The sequence below is a fragment of the Psittacula echo genome, assembly GCF_963264785.1.
Source record: "Psittacula echo genome assembly, chromosome: 15".
Lineage (NCBI taxonomy): Eukaryota > Metazoa > Chordata > Aves > Psittaciformes > Psittacidae > Psittacula > Psittacula echo.
In genome coordinates, this window is record NC_137751.1 from 9,865,055 (window position 1) to 9,889,197 (window position 24,143).

Here is a 24,143-nt window from a genome sequence, read left to right on the forward strand (position 1 = left end):
CTGTAAAACATCTGGCTGTATTTCACAAGGCTGAGCACACACCTTCTAGGCCTCACTTCACAGTTGTATGACAGCAGCACTGGCTGCTGACAAATAGTGCTGTGTCTCTAAGAGCTGCTGTGATACAGACCCAAACCAGAAATGCCACAGCAGTCACATCACAAGAGACACTTGTGTCAGGAACCACATCAGTCATATTTTGCATTCCCACAAAGTACATTTGCTAGATATCTTCCATGAGAACATGCTCTGTACCATCACTGCCAGAAGCAACCTGGCTCACTGCAGCTGAACACCAATCTTGCAGGCTGTGTGTTCATGAGCTTGAAGTGCTTTAAGCGTATCAAATACTTCACTCACTGTGATGTTAAAAAGGCTGCCAAAACTGCAAAGCTTGCAGAAGGAGAGAAAGCACAAGAGGAGGTTCAAACCAAACAATAGCTTTAAAGAGATGTAGAAGTCGGTGACAGCAGGAGATTCCAGGTACCCATTAAAATCTCTGCTCTCCCCTAACCTAGACATAGTCATTTCCATCCTCTTCCCCTGAAGCCAGTCAAACAGCATTAAAAGAAAAAAAATCAACAACTTTCCTACATTTACACAAGTGGAACAGTGAAAACCAATGAAAGCCACTTGGCATCTTTATAAGACAGTTCAAATAAAAATTAATGGCACATGTAATAATAATTCCAAGAGTATTTTGTTTCCATTTATATCCAGCTAAGAGACAATTTTTGGTGCATTTGGTTTTATAGATCTGTGTATATGCAGCAAAGTAGAAATCCTGCACATGAGCAAATAAATAAGAGGCTATGACTGGCTGACAGCAAGATTTGTAGAGCTAATTAGTTCAATGAATAGGAAAGGCACTCAAAATAACAGCTCATCAAATAGTTCTTCATACAAGAGAGATCTGTCACCCTGCCTATGCTGAATAAATATTTTTACTGTCTTCCAGAGATCAATGCCAACAGAAGCAAATAAAACCAGAACACAACAATGATAAAACCCCACCAAACTCCACTGACTCCAACCCTCCCAGGCAGCTGCCAGGCTGTCCTCAAACATCCATAAACCCTGCCCTGTCACACAGCACAAGAGCTGCCCGTGCTCCTGTTGTTGCATTACATCCTTTCTCGCACAGGTCTCTGTTATCAATGCATTGTGCTGAAAAATCACGATTCATTAGGAAGACAGAACGTATTCCCAAAGCACACTCATGGCCTCGTGGAAATGGGAGCACCTTGGGCAGACATTTGAGGTCAGTTCACTTCTGTGAGAGCTCTCTACAGAAGCGCTGCCATCAGATAGAACAGGTCTAAGCAAGTGCTTTGTGGCAGGGGCCCATGGGGTGAGGGGTACTGCAGATTAAGGAAATAATCAGGTTTTGAACTAATAACAGATTAGAGTAGAATCAACAGTGTTCTACAGGCAGGATACTGATAACACTGTGGGGTTTTAAAGCCCACATATATCACCTGATTCAATCCCTTCTCTCAGGGATAGCTTCATCCCCTCAGGAGAACTTCTATGAAATACATAATTATGAGAGGCAAACCAGGTTACAAGAAATTGTTCTGGGCAGAACACTTGGTTACAGTGAGCAACATCAGGCTCTCACCCATCTGTATCTCGTCCTTCTTGATGCAGAAGAATAAATAACATACTGAGTTAATAACAAGTATTAAGAAAAGAGGAAGAATAAGGAAGCACGCAGGATGCACAAAGGCAGCTGACTGAAGCCAAAAGCAAGGACCCTACCCCTTCTAGTAGCAAGTGCTGAGCAGGACAGAGAGGAGGGAAAGGATCAAGTTTAGAAGCAGCCAACGGGAGGGAATCACTCACACAGGTACCAAGAGACAAAGAAACTCCCCCAAAGGGCCCCGAGAGCTACTTTACATCTGGTCACAAGTAAGCCTGCCCCATCCTCAGCAGCTCCTGCCAACTGTTACCAGCAGAACTGTCCCCGTTACAGAGAAATGTAATGTTAAATAGTCCAAAGTAATTCATGGCTTACATGGTTTTAGTATTGACATTCAAGTGCACCATCAGCTCCTCTGGCGAGTGATATTTCTAATTGATTTGAGATTGTGATATATCTATTATTCAATCAACTCAGTTTTGCAAACTAAATTGAGATCTGAAACCAGGCCAAGAGATATAATGAGACTATAGCAGCTACATATTTAAAAGAAGAGAAAAAGTAAACCATCTGTTTGCTTATGTATAGTAATATAAAACATATCCTTGCCATCTCTTGATTTTGCCACTGTACTCCTTTGAAGAACTACACAGAAGAAAACTGCTTCGGCTATAGCTGGCTTTCATCATCCTCCCCAAATCTTAGTCTTCTTTTACAGCAAATCATTACAATTCTATTCATCTTTTTATGCCTATAATCCAGAGTTTCAAGCACTCTCTTGGATATAAAGGCCATTTGGGACAAACATAAATTGACGGAACGTTGGCCTTGTCTTCCAAGCATTTCAAAATTGTGACATACATTTCAGCATTTGAATTCTTCTAAAGCAGAGCCGCAGCAGCGAGTGAAGAACTGAGTAAACTCACATCTGAATAGTAAATTCACATCAGAATTTGTGATTTAGCTTCTTACCACCACTTTGTCCAGTCTTCCTGAGCTTCCTTTGGTGTACAAGCTGTTCAACAGGCGCATTTCCACCCAGATACTGAGCCTGGCTCTTGAGAACATGGCACAAAAAGGGTCAGTTGTCATCTCTGTTCCACTCCCCTTGTGCTGCCACTGCAGGGCTCAGTAGCATTTCCCAGGTTGACTGAGGCACGTGGCCAGTGCGAACAAAGTCCACACTCACAACTAGTATCATCCATAACAGATTGTTTCTCCTGTGCTCACCCTCTCATACTGAGTTCTTTTGTGTGAACAGGCCACAGCCAGCACTGCAGCTGTGACTGAGGTGCAGCAAGTTGCTATCTCCATTATTCAGCCCAATTTCCAAGGCTTAATCTGTCAGCAATTCCAATCCACCAGTATGCCACAGCAGTAGAGTTACCCCACATGTACAAGTCAAGCTGTAAATGACAAGCTAGCCATTCTGACTTACCACAGCATCCACATCCAGCTTGGGTTTAACTTCAGAGTCTGTTCTTAGTACAGAAATGGAATTCATTTCATCCTGTACAAGAAACAGCAAAAGAAATTGAAATGAAACACTGGGGAAAGCATCTCCTAATGTTTTTCACCAAATTTATTCATATAGAATATAGAGGAAAAAATAAAGGAAAACCCAATGTACTTTTTGCACCACAAAGTAACACTGAATTCGACCTTGTTCCTGAGCACTGGGAGTTTCAAAGCTGGGTATGTAGGTCAGGTACACAAGCCCCACAAAAATGCAACAACTTCACTAGGTTATTTCTGAAACACTTACTCTGAAAGAACACAGATATGGATAAATTCTTTGGGAGCTGAAGTCAGCACAGGTCTTTCCACTTGGGATGAAACACCAGCAGAGAGCTGACATCTTTTATCTTTCCAGGTGGTTTTTTTTCAGTTTTGGCCTCTGCAAAAACGTGAAGTACAGAATCCTCCTGCACAAAAGAGAAAATTCATTCCTTTCATGATCATAAACCCTCCAGCCATGAAAATGCTCCTTCCTCTGATAGTCCAGGCAGTCCATGATTCCATCTTGTGTCACTGGCGAAGAGGTGAGCACCCTCAGGGTGGTCTGTGTGCAGCTCTGGGCATGGGGAGGTTTGGGGTATCCTGCTATAACACCCAGGGGTGGCTGCGCACAGTTCCATGAGCTTTACAGAAGAGCAGCACACAGGAGCCCAGCAATGTAACTGTAACTGAATCTGTGCTGGAGCAGCTGGATCTAAATCAGGAGTAAAGCTAAGCCTATGTAAATGAGTTATGTGTGTAAACGGCAGCAGCACGGCTCATACACGACTGAAATGGAGGTAAGTGTTGTACACATTTCAGAGCTGAGAGCACAGCAATTATTCTGCATTTTTTGTCAGGAAGTCACCACAAAGCACGTACAATCCCTTAAGCCAACAGAGAGAAATGTTGCTTCAAGTCTGCTTTATGTGTGACAGTGGAAGAAAGAACAAACTCATCAAAATACTGCACCTTGTGTCTTTCTACAGCGTACTTAGAGAGGCAGAAACTACTACTTTAGAGGAAATTTCTTCATCTAATGTTATTCTGGTTTTAAGGTCATTTTAGGCTGGAGTAATTCCCCTGGACTGTTGTAGCCCAAAGTATCCGCAGGGGACTGAGGAGAGGCTTCTGCACTATGAAAAAGAGTAAAAATTGATTAGTGAAACATTTCAAGAACCAGGAAGCCCAGCCTTGGTAATAACAATATTAATAGAACACCACCAGTAACACTGCTGGTGTGTGAGCAGCACGTGTGTCCATCATCCCCTTCAATGTGACTTTCAATCTTCAGGTTTTCTTCCATACCCATGAGAGTTCAGAGCATCTTCTTGCAAGCCAATCTAATTATACCAGTAAAAAATGGAATGAAATAGTCCCATTCATAGATTTAGTTCTCCCTCCTGCATTATGGCACCTTCTTTTGTTTTAGTGCTAGCTGTGAAAGCAAACAATGATGAAGCACCCCAGGAGTGAGCAGATGAGCACATATAACTTGCTCAACTACCTTCAGTGTCTTATGTAACGTTCAATATTGATTTTGATTCAATGAGACTTCTATTAGGGTTATCTGTTCTAGCCAGCTGCCAAATATACCTGCTCAGTAATGTGTCCAAATTCATTAACAGTTTTGTTTTAATAATATTTCATTTTAAAGTTTAATTTTATCCACACATTAGCTTCATATTACTTATGCAAATAAAAGCTTTATGGCTATATTAGCAATAATTCATTATCATTCCCTACTGGCTTAGTGAAGGAATTTGTAACTTTGGAGTATATCCAGAGCTTTTAATTGAAGATACTAAAGGAAGCCTACATTTAGTTCGCATCATTTGCACATACAAATTAACTATGATTAGCATAAGTCTCTCAAACTCCTTCCAGGCTCCCAGACAGATTGTCTAGGATAGGACTTTTCCCCAAGTCCTGTCTGAAGGGTAATGTACTAAGGTGGAATCTAATAAGCACCCTGGGGAAAAGAGGCTGTGGCTGCTGCAGCTGGGATCCAAGACAAGCCAGTGATCTGTTCTCTTCCAGCAACTTGGGCCCGGTAGGAGTGAAGGACGGAAATACCAAGACTGTGTGGTCATGTTGCAAACCCACATATGGTTTAGATGCTTGGACAGAGAGGGTATGTTTTGGTGCAACTTTACTCTTTTCTGTTGCTTTACATCTTCATAACCAGCCTCCAGTAGGGAACTTACAACGACTAACTGGATAGAATACTGCAAGTAGATGGACTTGGTGATAATTACCTACCTGTTCAGTATCACCACAGGTAGTCTTGCAGGGCTAGGTCTTCTGTGTTCCAGTGTTTCTGTCTCCACTCCAAAGGTGGAGGACTGGACCCTAAATCATCTCAGAAACCTATTAAGAAAATTACCATGTAGGTACTCCTTTCTTTGTGCTCTAAATGAGCTCTTGTTGGATTAGGAACAGACTCATGTTTACTTTATTATGTCCCAAGTCACATAAGGACTGTGGGTATCTTCCCCATCTCCTACAGAAGATGTTTTAATTAGCCAATTATATTAGTAAAAAGCAATCTAATTTCCAGGCCAAACAATAGCATGGCACAGATATTAAAATCAAATTAGCAAGCCATGACAGTGTTTTCCTGTAGCACGCAAACCTCACCTCCTGCCCGGATAATTACCATTATGTCTGCGTGGTGATCTGTGGCATGGAGAAAACACACATGCTGTGAGTAATGAACACGGTGACAGGTATAAGAACTTCCCTCTACTGTCTCTCTCCAGCTTTTGCCCTTTTAATTTAGTTTATTAGTAATCATGGTGTGTCCTTTAAATAAATGCTTTAGAAAACAAACAGCAGCATGTGCAGACAAGCAGCAAGTGCTGCTCCAGGAGATTCTGCTCCTGGTGCACTGCAGACTTCCTGCGTGACTCCAGCAAAGCCTCACAATTTCTATGCACTCTGCTGTAACAGGACAAACATCTTCCCATCTCTTCCCTCCCGCCATGTCAAGTGAGTGTTGTGCGAGAGAAGAGGCCTTACCATGTCCTTGTGTCCGAGGCAGAGCAGCAAACCCCCAGGCCTTCGCAGCTCAGGATGGTGAGGCACAACAGTAACGGTTTTCTCCACAAATAAACTCCATCCACTTAACCTTTAACTCTGGTGGGAGAAGTGAAGCTTTCTTCATAAAATACTCATATTAACAAAGAGGAGAGGGAGAGAGGAATGGATCTTACAGCCTTGACTCCATACAGACCTTTTCCTTGCTCACAACTCTGAGTTTAAGCCAAAGTAGAGAATTAAAATCCAGGACGAAGGGTCCTTTTGATTGCCAAGTAGTGAAAGCTGAAAGGAATCTTTTCAGTTGTGCCTAGAATCCACCTTCTGAGACGGAAACAGACTGGAAACCTGTTAATCTGGGAATCAGAAACAGCCATTTACAAAACAACTAGCTGCTTTGAAAATGTGCTTCCACCTTCCCGTAAAAGAACACAGGAGCCTGCTCTACCCTTCCATGCTCCAGCACTCTGCAGCTCCTGCTGCCCCAGCACAGCTCTGAGCACACCCACTCCTCTCCATAGCACCATGGGTTTGTCAGAGTTAAGACATTTCTCCTGCAAAGGCCATGGCAGCAGCACACCCACCCCGGAAAGGCCAACAGATCAATTGTTCTGAACCCTTGAACTCTGAATCCTTCTTACAACCCTTCACAGGTTCTGAGATGTAAAATCAGCCCTAAACAAAACAGTAACAAAGCGTGGGTGCACTGAAAGGATGAAGTGGAAGAGAGATGTTAGGGGCCCTCCTTCCTCCCCTGGGATGCAGAGCCCTGCCCCTTCTGCACCAGCCTGAGCCCCAGCCCAAGGTTTGATCTGACCAGGAGTAACTGCTCCCCAAACAGCATGTGACAGCCTAGGAACACTCAGGATCCCTCCTGACACATTTCAGATCTGCTCTAATTTCCCTACATAGTTCTTAAAGGTGCAGAATATCCACATATCTGAACCCAAATTTGATCTGTTATAAAGGAGTGTAAGGGAGGGATAAGGGGATTGCAGGGGTACTTTCCACTTCCCTGGCTGTTGGTGTATCCCATGTTTCCTCTGTATTTACTGTACTGCTGAATGGAAATTCAGAGATTTTACAATCAAGAAGAAAGACAAATGAAATACAAAGTATTTCAGTGCTGTTCTAATATAACTGCTGTCAACATTGCCAGTTACTCCTCCACAGTCAACAGAATTGTATGTACTTTATTTTGAAGGAGCATAAGGCCCAGAATTCCTTCGCCTTTCCTCACCCAGTGCCCCCTTTCCCTGCTACCCCCAGTGCAATTAATGCACTGGATTAAACCACAGGCTCCACCAGCTAAACAGAAAAGGCCAAGTAACAACTCCATTCTCTACAACCTTTCTGAGAAAATGCACCCAGGAGCATCCACCTATTTCTGAAACCACCGATATTCAAACCTGTGACCCCAGGACTTGCTGCACCTGCTGCTGCTGAAGTTAGCATCAATGTCAACTGGCTTTGTCCAAAGAGGCACTAACATCAGCCTCCTCTATACACTGGAAAGCACTGGGGGAGGTCATTTCTTTTGCCATTTGCTAGCTACAGTAAATACAATATTGTGAAATGACAGCTCAGTAATTCTGCAGTATTTCATGCAAGGGGCTGCTTGTCACCTGCCTGATTTCTACAGTCACCCCCCAGAATCCTCCTCCCTTCACAAGGTGACCCTGTGTTTTGTTACCTTGGTGTCACAGACACCAAGACTGGGCTCTGTAATTAACTGAACCAACACTCACCCATAGGAAATGCTGACCGAAGCACCCGGGGGAGGGCAGGATTCCTCACTGTGTTAGTGCCCAGTTTCTGCTGCAAGGGAACAGCTTTCTGTACCCTTACAGGTGGCCATTTGCAACGTGTTGATACACGCGAATTCCCAGCTCAGCAGCTGGAAAGCACTGGTTCAGCAATCCCCACACACACCCCCAGACAAGGGCTTAACCACTGGTATAACTTCACTGCAGACACCCATAGGCTTCCACCCAAGCAGCTTTCTGGGCTCAAGCGCACACAGCTCAGTCACGGGGAGCTTCTCATTACACAACACCCACAACGTCTTCCTCCTCAGGGCTGCTCCATCCAGTCTTCCCCAGCCTGTGCTTGTGCTTGGGATCACCCTGACCCAGGGACAGGACCTTGTTCAGCTTCACGAGGGTCACACAGACCCACCTCTCCAGCCTCTACAGGTCCCTCTGGATCCCATCCCTTCCCTCCAGCCTGTTAACAGCACCACGCACATCAGTCTTGGGCACTCACAGGTCATGTTTATCTTCAGTTTCAAAACGCTGGGGTATAAGCAGACCTTAACAGTGGGGAACAGTTAAGGAAAAAATCGGTGGGGTAACCTTGGACTTCTGGGCTCCAGTGTAGAACAGGGATGGGAATAGTGAGACAAACATCATAATGAGAACACACTGAGCAGGATCCAGGTGTGAGTGCTGTCATCTAAGTTCTAGTGCCATGATTTTGAAATGAACTTCCCTCCCCCAATGTTTAGCTACAAAGTGTTTGAGTAAAGAATGCTAAATTACATGCAAGTCGCATTAAGAACAATCAGTCTCATGTAATAAGGAATCTAATAGTTCATAAATGAGATGCAAATTCATTTTTACGGGTGCACTATAATAAGCCAATTATTTCAGAGCTCTTCAATTATGCAGTTTCAAAAAGTTGAATTGCTTTAAAAAATTTCTTTTAAGAAGCTTTAGGTTTTTCCATAGCTTAAAAGGAAAAAGAAAATATATCTGCCTTGCAAGCAACATGAAAAACCCCATCTTGCCATACTGCAAGCAGCAGCAATACAAACAGCAGCACAGAATCCTTAGGGTTGGAAGGGACCTCTGAAGATCTTCTTGTCCAACCCCCCTGCCAAGGCTGCAGCCCTGAGTTTAACTTCATGTTTTTTCCACATCAAGCCCCACTTGAAGTCTGCAAAAGGAAAGCAAAGCCACTACCTCCCAATGGACAACCCCATTCCAGTGGCATCTTGGTTCCTTCAGTTTTATTGCTAATGATTACTTACAGGGAAACAAAAGCAAAGCCAGTTCTGAAGAGAGGTCACATGAAGGAGCAAACCTCTCCCCACAGTTTCAGGCCTTTTTAAGGCTTTGCTGCACTGACAGCTACAGTCAGTGTTGTTCTCCAGGGCACCTCACTGCTAAGCCTTGGTGAGATGTGGCCTGCTTTTGGTCTGTGATTTTCAAGTGGAACAAAACGGTTGGAATTCCATATGGGCAATTCCTACCTCTAATACAACCCTTTTTTCCTCCACAGAGCCACAACACACTTCACAGGGGCAAGTCACAAAGAAACTGAGCAACCTCAGTTGTTACAGTGTTGGCCACACAACGATAATGAACTTAGTCTTAAGGTGGTCGTACATACTTATGAAGTGCTGGGCTCCTGCCCAGTCCTTGTTGTTCCCATTTAACCTTTTTCCACACAGCAAATGCACGTACATGAACTGAGGAAAGGACTTCCCTTTCTGTACAATGAATAGATGTATTTTCCAGCCTTTGCCTGCAAAGTGTTTGGATCAAATGAAATGTGCAGACCACAGTAAAGGCTGTGAGAAATGGTAATTGCAGCATCTGTCCCGCTCCCTGAGGGCTGAGGCAGCTGGCACTGGGTATGCAAGTGTTATCTGTTTGTCCTGCCCTGCTGAGACTCACCGTCCAGCTCAGAGCTCTTGCCTGTCTCCCTCCTGTAGCAAGCACAGTACTGCTATCCACCGGCCTTGTGCTGCTTGTTCCCATGGGAATGCCTCCTGCTGCAGCACAGGTACACAGAGCTGCCAGGGCAGCCTCCCTCAGGGATGCTGTGACAGGGAAGCAGGAAATATATTCAGAAGTGAAGCCAGGATTCAAACACAGAGGTCATAGCCTAGGCTAAACCAATTCTTACTGCTGGAAAACTTACCCAAGCTTTTAGGCTCTTATTTTCAAATCTGAAAGAGAAGTCGTAGATTTGAAACATGCACCATGTGCTTGCTCCCCAGGTGTAGGTATTTTTGAAGCATGCTACTTCTGTTTCATAATTCAGGTCATCTTACATGTCTTAGGCGTATCAGCACTTGAGTAAAAGATACAGCCTCTACTTAGGTGTCTTGTCTTAGAGTAACTTCACCACCCAAACCACTACAGGGGTTTCCCTGCCATCACACAGAGCTCTGCTTAAAGCCCTACAGAGTTACAGGATGCTGAAAAGCAAGAAAACATCTAACTTTGCCACCCCCCTCCTGCCTTTGTCAGGTTTGCTACCAGGACTGACTGAGCAAGGCTTGCTCTGATGAACCTGCCAAACCTTCCTGGACAGAACATCCCAACAGATCAAGTTTGTGAGTAGCAGCAAAAGAGACAATAAATTAGAGCACAGTCTTCTACCTGGTTTACGTTTCTAGAGGTAATCCAAAATTGGCGGCCAGATTGAGAATTGTTGAGCTTTGAAAATGCTTTTAGAGCAAGGCTTAGAAAAACGTACAGCAGAGTTTGAACGCATTCCAGTTGAAATCCGTGTGCACTGTTTGCAACTGGAAAATGATCCTCATTTTAACTAAGACCATATTCCAGAGAATAAGAAATGTGAAAGTCAAATCTTACAATCTGGATCAGGACTTTTGTGACTAGAGACTGAGGACATCACTTAGAGCTGTCTTGAAAGCAGTGTCTGAATCCACAGGCACTTGACCTTCTGGGACACAATAATACTAACAGCATTCTGGCCTTATAATGCTGTAAACTGTACAGTGAATGCATGCATCAGTCGTGGGTAATAAGCTTACTAATAAATTACTTAGTTTTTTTCCTTTAGCCAAAAGGCAGCGCAAGTCACGGCTTTATTTACAAAAGGTTAAAGATTCTTTTAATTGGATTGCTGGCATTTAAGTGTGCAGCAGAATATCCTTCAGCAGTGTCCCCTTTTATTTGCGACTGGAGAAGTGCCGAGAGAAATGCCAAGGGAAGATTTCATTTTAATAAAAAAGAAAAGCTTAAGATCCCTTTGGAGGCTTATGTTACATCTCGAAACTACCATGAACTAATGAATTTCATCTAAAAAGTCCCCAACCACAGGACTGAAGAGAAATTGCAACCCTGGTGTAGCTTGACCAAGTTGACTTTGCGTGTTAGCAGTTGCAGCCTCGTGCTCACGTTCTGTTACAAATGCAAACACACACATCAAAGTTTTTAGCCATGTAAAAGATATTTTTAAGTGAGAACTCTGGTTGCCCTACAGCATCCTAAAGACACTTCAAAGACCCACTCGTGGCAGAGACTTGCACATTAATAGAGCAACAGAAAACTTCTCCCCCCAGTCACTGCTTTGGAAGAAATTACACACCAAAACTTGTGCTGCCTGGAAGAAAAATAGCCCCTTGTTGGCTCATATTGGCAAGCCGAGGGCCCAATGCTGCACGGTGCTGGCAGACGTGTGCACTCAGCACTACCAGCTGAGTTATTATCTCACAGCTATTATATTGCACAGCATGGAAGTCTCTTGGGAGAGTGGCTCATGTACACTTTGCGTCCCTAGAAAGCAGGGTGGGAATTTATGAGGGAAGAAAATAGGGTCTATAAATTACACAAAGGACCTTTAAATTGAGGTATAGGTTTCATTACTGGAGCATGTCAAGGGATGGTCAAAATTAAAACCAGCTTCTAGAGAGTGGATTGCATTTAACTTCCCATTTGGGGAGAAAGAGAAGCAATTTCAAACATAGCATCTATGAACTGGGCAAGTTCAAGTATGATGCCAAGTTTGCATCAACACAGTAAGTGACCAACATGTAAGTTATCACCCACCTCTACTTTAACATTTCATTTTGCTTTCTAAAACGTGCTTAGAACACTGCCTTAACGCCATGATGGATTTGAGAGCCAGTATTTCAGCATAAGGACCCGCAGCAGCATGAGGCACACCAGCTCTTTTCTCACCAGATACCTGTGCTCCCAACAAGCACCAAACAATCCTGGAGAAATTTCCTTATCTTACAGATTTCCAGTGTTGCTTTCCTGTTTAAAGTCAGAGCTCCCCGTGCTTTGCTGTGATGCTCCTATGTAATGAATTACTACACCTTTGTGGTGGTACAGAAAAGATGGAAACATACCTATGAATGTGCCACCAATTCAGCAACCAGAAGGCAAATCAGAAGAATCCACAACTGCGCTAAAGAAATCACTCATTATTTTCAAGTCCCTAACACAATTTTTGGAAACATGCAGTTGGGAAGCCTGAACTTCCCAATTCTATCACCTGGAGAGCAGAACTCTCACCTGCTCCAAAAACCAAGATGCAGGTTTCTTTCCAGCTCAGACCCTCAAATAGAGCTGGTGGTGCTCAGACCTTCCTGGAGTAGAAGAACCCAAATCCGAACACAGACACTTCCATTTGTGTGCCTATTCCACCACACTGCTGCTTGGAAAGATATCCAGAGAAAGGAAAATGTATTTCCACATTTTAAAATTTGGAATGCGGTTTCATTCCCAAACGGCAAATGTTTTAAATCATGGATACAATATTTAAAACTATTCAAGACAAAACCCAAACTGTCTCATTCAGACTCAGGCAGAGCATTCATTCTGCCCCCAAGCACTACTTTTCCCCTTCACTATTTTGTTTTCTCAATCATTCTGAACCAAGCCTTGAGGTTTGATCTGGAACAAAAACAGATCTTTAACAAGATGCTTATTTGTGCAGGGTTTATCCTCCTCTCCAGCCATAATTCCATGTCCAGCTCATGGAAGTGGCAGCTTCCTTCCTGTAGGACAAAGTCAATGAGACAAAAAACCCCTGGCTGTATCAGCTTCAGTTTCTTCTATCCTGTAGCTACATATTTGGCCTTTGAGTCATGATTCTTTGACTCCAGTCCTCACACCCTGGCCTAGATTTCCACATTAAATGAGGTTGCAGACTGCTGTTTTTCACTGTTATCCGTAATCAAATTTTATTGATTACTAGGACACAGCATCAATGGAGAGAACATTACAACCAAACGGAACAGCTGCCCAGGAGCTACTGGCAGCTTTTTGTGTTATAGAAAAACACACACCCCATATTAAAAAACAATGTCATTGCCTCTCCCATTCAGTGCTGCACACTCCTCGCTGTGCACTCCCCACAGGACATTCCCATTATCCTGGACTATACTGTAACCCTGTCACTCCCTTGCTGAGAATCCGCTTGATGTGGAGAGCATGAACGTGCATGTTTGGAGATGCTGAGTGAAGAGCTAGGGGCAGGAGGATTGCTCATGCTCAATTTGATGTGGGCAGGTAAAAAATGTGTTATTTTATGCAGCTTCTCTCCCACTCAGACAGAAGGAAACCTGCAGAAGGCTGAAGAAAAGGCTGGTGAAACCCAAGGGTTACTTATCTTGCAGTTATCTATAACCAAATCAAGAGTTAATGGCAGAGAAACCCCCTGGGCCAGGTACTACCATAGGTAACACGCTTGCAGAAAATTAACATATCAGAACAAGTGACCAGTTACTCTCATTAGGAGGGATTAAATTAAAATGTACTCAATATTCTACATTAAAATCCAAGGGTTAAATCAGCTAAATTATAAATCCGTCATGAATGGCAGTATATGTATTGTCAAGGTAACACTGGAACAGAAAATAAGAGAATTGGGGAATTTAAGATACAAAATAAAATTGTGCTAGGGGGACTGCGCTAATAAAAAGAAATCTCTGCTAGGTCTTAAATGTTCATTATTCTTTAGAATGGGTGTTTGAATGAAAGCAGGGTGAGAGCAGGGACCCACAGATGTGCATTTCCATGAGCAGTCTTGGAAAGGCAAATGAGCTTGTTTGAAGCCAGGACTCTGTTAAACACAGCAACCTGTGTTTACAGGCTCCATCTCATCACACCACTCTTCAAACTCTTCCCATTCTTTTGTAGGTATAAATCGCAATTCCCCAAGACAGTTCAACACAACCAAAGAGTTACTGTTACTCTACTTCTATCACTTCCAACTCTTCTCTTTATTGCTAAGGATTACTTTTGCCATGGGATATTCTGTGCCTTGTAAAAACATCCTTCAAAGGAAGTACAGTTGAACTCCTCATTCCTTGATCATAAGGTTCCCTATTGGATTGCATATGATTAATGACTAACTGTTTTCTATGAAGAACAAATACACAACAAAGGGTTGTCTGCACAGAAAAGGGGGGAGGACCTTCCCTAATTTCCTGTAATTTGTGTGTCTCAAGCCATAAGGAGATGGATCTCTCCCTGTGCACCTCTGCAGAGCTACACAGTTAATAGTGAAGGAAAAGATAACTCTACATTTCTTCTCCATGCAATTACAGGGATCTAAAAAGGATAATCATATCTATGCAGTCCAGGACAACCAATCATTACAAGAGATAAAGTAGCCAGAATTAAACAAATAAATAAAGTCTACTACAAGCTTAAGTGCATGCTCAATGTACCAAAGTCCGTATAATTTTCTTGCTTACTTCATCCACCTCTATCTACCCCCTTTCTTAAGCTTCTGGTTGTTGCTCTGAAGAAAACTTTAATTCTGCATTGCTTGCAGACTGTAGATACTGTGTGTTCCTTCCTGTCACATGTGGTTGGTGATGACGTTACCCAGAGAGAGATGCAGATGAAGACGAGCTGGCTGATACTGCCGGTACTCCCATACTTCAGACAGAAGCCATATGGACATGCCCAGCCTAGATTTAAACTGCGGTCTTCCACTTGAAAACAGAGCAACACAGAGCTCTCATCACTCCCAAGCCGGCACTGAGTGACCAGCCAGCATTGAGCCCTGTGTACACCATGAGGCCCTGCAAGGTACCAGCCCAAATCCATCAGTGGAAGCCCATGACCATGTTTCCCTGGGGTATTGTAGACAGGATTAGAAGAATCCCAAGATTCCCAAGAAGGCAGCAGATTGTGTGTTTGGAGACTGCTTCAGTCTTCAAAGGTCTTGTCCTACATTCGGATGCCTTGTAAGTAGCAAGACAGCAGAGCATCTTGCTTACAGTTTTGCATTCCCTGGGAATGCAGGTCCTGATCCTTTTGTGGAGTCCCCAGTGCTTCCACAGTGGAAGTGATATGTCTGAGTTTCATTAAATGGGGGACATTCTTTAGCTGTCCACATTGTGAGAGATGGCAAGGCAGAGCTTAATCAGGCATGGACTTGGAATGTTTTCCAGCTGGTACCACTCACACTCAGCACTACACTATTTTGTTACATTTCTCTGCTCTTTGTTACTCTTTGTTCAGAGATGGTTTTACCATATCTTTAAACTGCCATTTAGTGATACAGCTGCAATGCTCATGTGCTTATCTTCTGGTTTGCAGCTTTTTTTCCCCTGCTTTGTTTTTCCCACAACGTACATGTATTAGCAGCTTTCTCTTGAATTTGCCTTTTTTATGTGTGCATTAATTCCTAAATTACAGTGTGTCATATCCTTTCAACTGCTCATGAATGTCTTTATAACTATGATATTTTATGGCAATTTAACTGTGGAGATTACAAATAAAATTATCAGCTAAAACCAGAATGATTAGTAAACCAAGATAAATGCTGTAAATTAATCATCATTTTATACATCATACCAAGGTTTTACATTATCAGGTTACTATGGCAGATGCAAACCATAGAGGTGAAAATTGTTGTAGCAATTTTAACTATAACAAAATATCAGTCCTTAAACACAGAACAGAGATGGGGAGTTTCCAGCTAACCTTTCAGACATACACTTTCACCAAACAATAGCCATTTTGTAGTAGGTACTTGCAGTTACTCTGTCAGTTCCTATCCCTTGATTTTTCAGCTGATGTGTTGAGGAGTGCATTAATGACTCAGCACACACTGCGGCCACTGCTTCCTTCAGTTAGACAGGAAAGACTAGAACTCACTTGTCTGCAGCCTTTTTGGGACAGGACACACTGTTCCTTCTGAGTTTCTCTAAGGCAGCCTTAGACGTGAAGAGAACATTTTCTGCTGCAAAAAGAAATGAGGGAAATCTTTTCATATTATTTAATACAGATGTGTACCCTACCACCCTCTAGCACAAACCCACACAAGCCTATTCCTCCCATGCCCAACTAGAGAAGCACACACAGTCCCTCCACATTTTAAATTATACAGCACTGGCTCAGCTAGACAGAAAATGTGCAGGGTTACTTCCAGACGAAGATTAATCTTTCTTTGATATATTCAATACTTCACATGCTCCACATTATCTGGTGAGTATATATGCCTTGCCTTCAAGAATGTGATGTACTATGCCATACATCATGGCCTAATTTATTGAGTGCACCTCTGCAGCATGCACTGCACATCCCTGCCCAGGGTCAGGATCCAGTGCCAATCTTCAGTTCTGCTTTTCCCAGCCCTGGGACTCGGCTCCGAGTGCCACCACTGCCGTGGTGCGTACAGCCAGTGCGTATCACAATGTGTACTTGCACAGTCCAACACTGCTTCCTTTCAGAGCAGGTGTACAGTCAGCATAAAGCTGAGCCAGAAACAACCCACCACACTCATTAGAAGCAATATCCTGGGAAAAGCACGTAATAATAGGAATGGCGCCACCCCAGCAGGAGCCACTAGAAGAAGCAAAGCACATGCGCAGACACTGGCATCCAAACACAGACTCTGCTGGCTTTATCCTACAGCTGGGAGAGTTCAGTTTTTCACTTGCCACACTCACCTGCTTGTACGACAGCTATCTTTTAAAGACAAGGAAGTTGAGAGACAGAAAGATGACCCTGACTCACTCAAATTAGCTTCATCTTCAGGGAGATTTCTATGGAAATGGAGCAGAACAGGCTTCTCATTCCTACACCAGATCTTCTCAAGACATCTCCTGTGTCCAGCACTCTTCCAGTGTTGGAGTCACAGGCCAAGAGGTGTTAACAGCCTGTGGGGTCTGAATGGGAGGAAGGAAAAAGACAGATATAAACACAAACGTTTACATGCAGTTCAGTTTGTTATATTGCAGACCTGAGGCTTCTGCAGAGAAGCAGCCTGGAGTAATATCTTACAGTTCTTTGCTATAACCACAGCACAAGTCACCTTGTGTCATGTAATGGACATGCAATGGTGTGATTAGAAAGACTAACCCTACATGTGCCTCTTTCTCCAATGTATGTAAGAGCACTGTTGTCTATAGCTCTATAGCTGCACTTAAAGGGAAGCATGCCGCATAAATATTGATACTTGCTGTGATTAATATTGCTATTTATATTAGCAATGAATTGGGTTCACATAAAAACAATTAGCACAGCAAGCCTGGGTATCATTTGCTCCTAATTATATCACAGTTCATTTCACCAACAGCAATGTGTCACTAAGTCAATAACAACCAGTGATTAATACGCAGAATGGATTACCTTAAAATAATACCCTGGGTTATGATGGAATACTATTAGGAAGTCCCTGGATAATTGCTTTAGGTGAGTTCCTGACCGGAGTCACCAATACTAACATAAATTGTAAGCACAAGCATAAAAAAAGAGATGTTGCTCAGCATTTCTGTTTGTTCATTTTGTGCTTTTATCTTTCCCCATCACTTCCTTTCACACACGGAAAGTCAAGGGTGACCCAGGTGACAGCGTGCACCAAAGCACTGGCACTACCATCAGCAACTTGTCACCCCAGCAGCCCTACCCCTCACTCCAGGAGCAATTCACTGTCATTCAAATGACTCCATGCCAGAGCAACCAGAGCTCCTCCACCCTCACTCTGATTGCTCCAGGTACACTCTTAGAAAGCACCTCCCAGAACAGACGGACTCAGGCAATTACACCCCAATCACACCACCCAGGCAGCAGCACAAATATAACAAACATGTAATAAACCCAGCCAACAAAACCATCCGCAGAGTCCGCCTCCTACATCTGCCCAGCCTCACTCATCTCCCAACTCCCTTGAGCAAGTCACTTAACCACTCTCTTTGCCATCTGGAAAGCTGGGATGTTGCTGCTGCCTCAGTACTTCCAGGCTATCAGGAGACTGTTTACTGGAGTTTGTGAAGAAAACTGAGATATTGGGATGCAATGACTTGTCATGGGCTCTATTGTGCAAGATGCTGGCTCTGGCCTGGATCCAGCAAAGCACTTAAGCACTTGGTTATCCCATAAAAAAAGTAGAGCAACTTTTCCACTAACAGTATCACAGAAAATATATTCAAAAGAGCTTAAAAGAATAGCTTTGATGAAATAGGGCCATTTAATACAAGTCCTGATACCAAGGCACAAGATGAACGGCTTCACTGTGTTCTGAAGAGCAGTCTTTTCACTTCTGGCTTCTGATGGCACCTGCCCCATTTAAACACATGAAAGTGGCCACATGTCAAAGTTGGAATCAAAAACTTTGATGGATGAAGATGTACAGCTCGTTTCAAGAGAGCAAATAAAACTTCCTTTTGCTCATCACTTATTAGTGGAGACAAACTTGGATGTAAGTTAATACTTCTCGCCAATCTCTGTCAAACATACAGCCCGCTAACGAATACTAAATATCCCACTGTATATTGCACACCCATAAATCAACCCAGCCAGCAGGAACACACTCAGCATCTTTATGGTGTGCTACTGCCCTCATGTGTAATAAACATTCCTAACAGGAATCTGGAACTGAAAAACGCTGCCCTGGATTTCATTAGCAAGGTGCTGGTGGAGTGTCATGGACAAAAACATCCTGGTTCCCTGCAGCTGAAAACCCAAATGAGAAATCGGGTAAATATGTTAGCACAGGGATGTCTGGCTTTTCCTTACCCTGTTAATGCCATGTCAGCACGATCCCTTCTCATTTGTTCTATGGTAACTTCTACAGCTCAGACAGACATTTGTGACAATCTTGTTACGATGGATCTTGAGACAAGGTGATTTTTTTGGAATAGTTCAACTGTTTTCTAGGTATAAAAATAATCAAAATTTGAAAGTTCTCAGTACATTGACTGAAATGCTTTTAAAAAAATACATCTGAGAGTAATATTGTCAGCGTTTTACCAAAAGCAGATCTCTGGAAAAACGAGCTTTTAAACATGATGCTGAGCATAGTTCAGAGCTCTGAAGATGCCTTAGTGATGGGTACAAACATCCATTGGGAGAGAAAACAGAATTTATCTCTGCAGAAGCAGCAGAGACTCTCAGCTCTGATCAATCTCTGTGTATCAAAGGTTTCTCTCCAAGCAAAAAACACAACCAGTTTCCTGTCCTGTCAGACTTTTCAGATGCTGCTCACTCAGTGGTCTCCATCTGCAGACGCAGCCAAAAGTCAAAATCCAGACGAAGTCAAGGAATCGAAACCACCTCGAGGTAAACAATGACCAGGTCAATAATTTCATTTTTATTTCAACCAAACGCAACACTTCCAGCTTTAAATGCTGATAACAATGTCAAATAACAGCAAAGAAGCCCACTTGGTCATTTTAGAAATGTTAAAATAGGACATACTGAAATGAATCAAAAAGGTATTACTGTAAGAAGTCCACTACCTTCTCTTGCCTACAAATCCAGCTTCAGAATCAGTGAGTTCCCAGCACTGGCCTTGCAAACCACAGCACAATGGGGACAGGGACACTTCCCCTGTAAGAGCATCACCTGGCTCTCACTCTGAGGGCATTAGCACAAGCTGAGTGCCAAACATGCACTAAGAATGCTTTGTGCCAAGCTCCCAGGTGCAGTTCCGGGTTCAACATGTTTTGAATGACTTAGGAAGCAGCACAGCAGAGCACAGCAGCTGTCCTCCCCAGGATTCAAAAGCATGAACTACCATCACCAGAGCTGGAACTCTGCTGCTGAGGCAGACTACACAAACTAGCTTAGCCAAGGCAGCACCAGTGTGCAAGCACAAGTGGCTGACAAGTCCCTGTGTCCCTGATTTTTCTCAGGACACAGGATGACCCATTTCTTATTCCCAATTCATAGAAACTTGCCTTTTTCCAGCAGAAGATGGGGACTGAAGAATCCTGTTTGCACTTGTGATCGTTTTCAGAAAAGGAATCCAGTGACTTGCACCACCTCTCAGTTGAGTCCACAGAGCCCTGTGCATCTATGGCCTTGTTTAAGGGAGACACTAATTAAGAAAAGGAAAGTTAATTTACCTACAGGTTGTGGAATATCTTGCATCTCCACAGGAAAGCTTTTAGAGGTTTCACTGGGAAAGAATGAAGAGCAGTATGCTGCTAAAATAGTCTCAAATCCTCAGTTCAGGCCATGAGGGAAGGTCTTTAACAGTCACTGTAACTGTGTGCTTCAGTATCAGCACTTCAAGAGCTGGAGTTAATGCTGTACACATCTGTGTTGCAGCTATTCTGAAGGGGAACACTGAGTGTGACCCCCCATCAGGTTACACCAGAGAGGGCTTTGTGCTCACTAGCACCTTCCAGCCTGACCTGACTTTCAACAGACCAAGGAAGCAGAAGCTGATCCCAGCCTCACACCTTCTACTGCTTACACCAAAGGCATACAAGACATAGAAAACAAGTACATTTTGAAGCTCAAACCAGAGTCTCATCTTCTAAGCAGCTTATTATGGTGGTATCTCAGCTGGCGAAGGGCTTCTCTGTGTCCTTTCCAACTAGCAGGAATATTCCTCTATATTCCCATTTCACTCCCAGGCTCTTATCTTTCAAGATGAATTAATGCTTTGATTCCAGATTTATCTCCCAATGAAAAGCTCATACCTAGAGCAAGTCACAGTGCTAATGAAGACCAGCACATCTGCCAGGTAGAAGGAGCTGCACACTGAAGCCCAGTGGATCACCACAAAGGATTTGAAGACATTCAGCTCACTGCCTCCATCGTTCAGACACACGTATAGCAGGGAAGACAGATGATACGTGGTTACCCACAGAACTTTAACACATTCAGACTTATGGAAATCTGCAGGCTAAGCTTTTTCAGTTTTCCTTTTTTTTTTTTTTTTAAATAAGATATTTTCCACTAACAAAACTGATTTTTAAGTATGGAGCAGTCATTTGCCAGGTTTTCAAAGCCATCTGTTTTCAAAGCCTACCTTCCTTGTTGTTTACCACAGGCTGCCTATCTGTTTTAACAACCTCCACTGGGATTTCACATACCTCATTATGCAAAATCACTACTTATGCATTCACTCCAGCACTTGTCTAACTAATCTGCACTCATAACACCTTCCGTAGAAGATGCAGCATCCCTCTTCAGAGGCTGCAGATCAAAAACAATAGTAGCTGGTGTCATAGCAAGACAAAACATAGCCTCCTGTGTATTACTGTTGTGATACAGGCCTAATCCAAGACTGCTTGGAGCTGCTAAAGTATAATAAAAAAAAATACCATATCACAAGAGATTTTGTATCATATTCAAGATAAAAAGCATCTATTTTTAATGTTGAGACTTATGCTTTTCTTTGTCAAGAGGATTCTAAGTATTTTGGTCTCCCAGTTCTCATTCCCCAGCAATCTGATGAGCACCCTCAACCCCCTCTGAAGTTCCTCATGCCCTACTGCTTGGTCCATCCAGGCACCATGTGCTTTTCCTGCCAGTATTCCATGTGTAACAGGCACCCCTAACATCTGACGGAGCTTAAGCCGCTGTTTAGAGCCTCCCTCTGCCTCCCTCTATCCTTCCTCTAGATACCTTCATATCACCAGCAGCTCATTGACAACAACAGGCCTCCCCAGGTGCTCTGGTCTATCCTGTCAAGGCCTGCTCAGGGACCCTTTAGCACACATCACTGATACAATCCATCACAGTAAAAGCTTGCTGGGGGATGCTTGAATTCACGGCTTATTAACACAATAAGCTATAATGTCTGGTACCATTATGGCTGGCTGTGTCACAGAACATCCTCAGGTAGGTTAAGAAGGAAAGAGAGAGAAAGCGGGAGGAAAATAAATTCTCTCTGTTGGCGTATCAGATCCACTGCGTACGGTATTCTCCAAATAATTATAAAACCCCAGAATTTATAGCATTATTTTCTTTAAAATAATCCATTAGCTCATCCTTCTTGGACAATGTGGCTATCATCTCTATTTGTCTGTGTACTGCAAGATTTGAGAGCTAAAAGTAAATGTAAAACTTGCCATTCTTACATCTTTGAAACCCATCTCTAAATCACAGCTGTAATGACACTACTACGGGCAAGATTTAACTCAAATTCAAAATCACAAAGTGACTTTAAATGCTTATCTTACATAAAGAAGCAAAGGGAATTCCTCTTGAGCAAAGCACAAGAGATTGAAGCGAGCAATAGAAAAAAGTGGAATTTCATGGTTGAGTTGTGATTTCCCAGAAAAAAATATAATAGAAAGAGTCCTATGAAAGACTTCAGATCTATGAAACTGGAAGTGTTTTCTGACTGAGGTAAGCACCCCATCACTACCCCATTTCACACATGTGAAAACAAGAGACTGGAAATAAAATGAGAGGATGGACCTTTCCAAAATGTGGGCATCAGCTCTGGCCCCTGAACCATGCGCAAACACTACAACCCTCCTCCCTGTCACCCTCAGCTCCACTTCCAATCCAGGATGCTATTGCCTCAGAGTCTCAGAGCATTCCTTGGCTCACTCCTTTTGCATAACACAGCAGCAGCATGTGCTAGGACCAGGGACTACCAGGTTGGAGCACAGGATGGCAAAGGTGATGTGAGGAGAAGCTGCCTGCTTAGACAGTCATGGGCAACAAATCAGAGGCAGAAAACAAGATCTTGCTGGAGGTGGCTTTAACAGCCAGTGTGGGAACTGGCTGATTTTACCTGCACCCAGCAGGGCCCAGGCAGCATTGACACAGATCTGTCAACACCTCCCATCAGCCTTGGTCCTCCTGAAATCAAAGGAGGCTTTTGTGGAGCGGCTCATGAAGTGAGGCTCCAGAAGAGAACTACACATAACATCCATGCTCGTATCTGACATCGTGACAGAAACAAACCCAGAATCAGGAGGCGTATTTCTTTGTTTTCCTTAGACACAAAATGGAAATCAACCTATTCACTCATTGTTGCACAACATTTTATGGTTAAATATGCTTTTATTTATAACACCCTTTGTACTGTGAAAGGCTGAATTTATATAGCTGCATTAGCATTTTTAGATGCTATGCAAGAAAACAGATTCACTTAAACCTATTACTTGGAAACACTAATTAAGTTTGCATACACCTGTATTATACATCTCCACTAAAGCATAAATTACTGTTTATTTTCCCTGCATTTGCCTTACTTGGCTGGTCTATTGTTCCCCACAGCACAAGTTTAACAAGTACTTGCATTTTGCTAGGTGAGCACCTCTGACTGTTGGTTGATACAGCTCTGCCAGCACACATGTTCATAGTAACAGCTCTAAGTGCTTGATTTGCCTTGTACACTTTGGAAAAGCATAAGGTCCATCATTAGGATTAAACACTGTCATGCAATAACATCAGGAGATGGTAGGTATGGATCAGGATTATGCTTCGGTAGGCAGTGGATAAATATGGAATAAAGAGCAGTCCTTGCACGAAGTTGTCCAAATGATTTATATGAACGCCAGCTACAAATAGGATCAGATTAACTTTCAGCTTCAGTAAATATTTGTTTCACTGGAACCAAATCCTCTGCTTCTATAGGCTGGGCTAGAAATAGCAGGCTAGCAATCCTTGCACACTGCAATTACGACACTTAAGAACAGTGGTTGGGTGGCCTCAGGGCAAAACCCCATCAGGATAGATTACAGGTCAGATAGCTAGCACAGACATGTTCAATGTTTGCATTTAATGCACTCTGGTCAGGAACAGCTCTACTCTTCACTGCACAGCTGGTTTTCAAAGCAGCACAGAGAGCAGAAACCATCTTAGCCGTGTTCTTAAATAGTCCCTTTGAGCTCACTCATAGTGTGATTTAGAAAACTGCTAGAACGAGGATCAGAACTGCACTAAACATAAACACAAGGGAAGTCAAGCTGCTGGAGACAAACATTACATAAAACAAACACAGTGTAAAAAAAGAAACACGTGGAAGCAGAAGCCTCAGCTCCGCG